The sequence below is a fragment of the Nematolebias whitei genome, chromosome 20, assembly GCF_014905685.2.
Source record: "Nematolebias whitei isolate Nwh7 chromosome 20, NemWhi1, whole genome shotgun sequence".
In the NCBI taxonomy this organism is placed as follows: domain Eukaryota; kingdom Metazoa; phylum Chordata; class Actinopteri; order Cyprinodontiformes; family Rivulidae; genus Nematolebias; species Nematolebias whitei.
This window is the reverse complement of record NC_056517.1, coordinates 5747018-5747347: the sequence shown is the minus strand read 5'-3', so window position 1 is coordinate 5747347 and position 330 is coordinate 5747018. Positions and strand designations below refer to the sequence as shown.

At 39.1% G+C, this 330-nt stretch overlaps 1 protein-coding gene across 1 annotated transcript in view; it reads right to left on the bottom strand.

Moving 5' to 3' along the window:
• LOC119426815 (SCO-spondin-like) overlaps positions 1–330 on the bottom strand; it is a 224330-nt gene that overhangs the window by 28286 nt on the left and 195714 nt on the right. The gene's annotated exons all lie outside the window — the stretch shown is intronic.

Genomic DNA, 330 nt, shown 5'->3' with positions numbered 1-330 from the left:
CACACACACACATCTAGACTGGAATATTGCAATGGTTTATTATCTGGTGTCCAAATACTTCTTAAAAAAGTCCTCAGTTGATCCAAAATGCTGCTGCCAGAGTCTTAACTGGAGTTACTGGGAGAGATCATATTTCTCCAGTTTTAGCTTCTTTTCATTGGCTCCCTGTCAAATCCAGAATATAATTCAAAATCTTACTTCGAACCTACAAAGCTCTCAACAACCTAGCTCCATCTTATATTACAGATCTTATTGTTCCATATTTCGCCAACAGAGCACTTCGCTCTCAGACTGCAGGTTTACTTGCAGGAGAGTTTCCAAAAGCAGAAT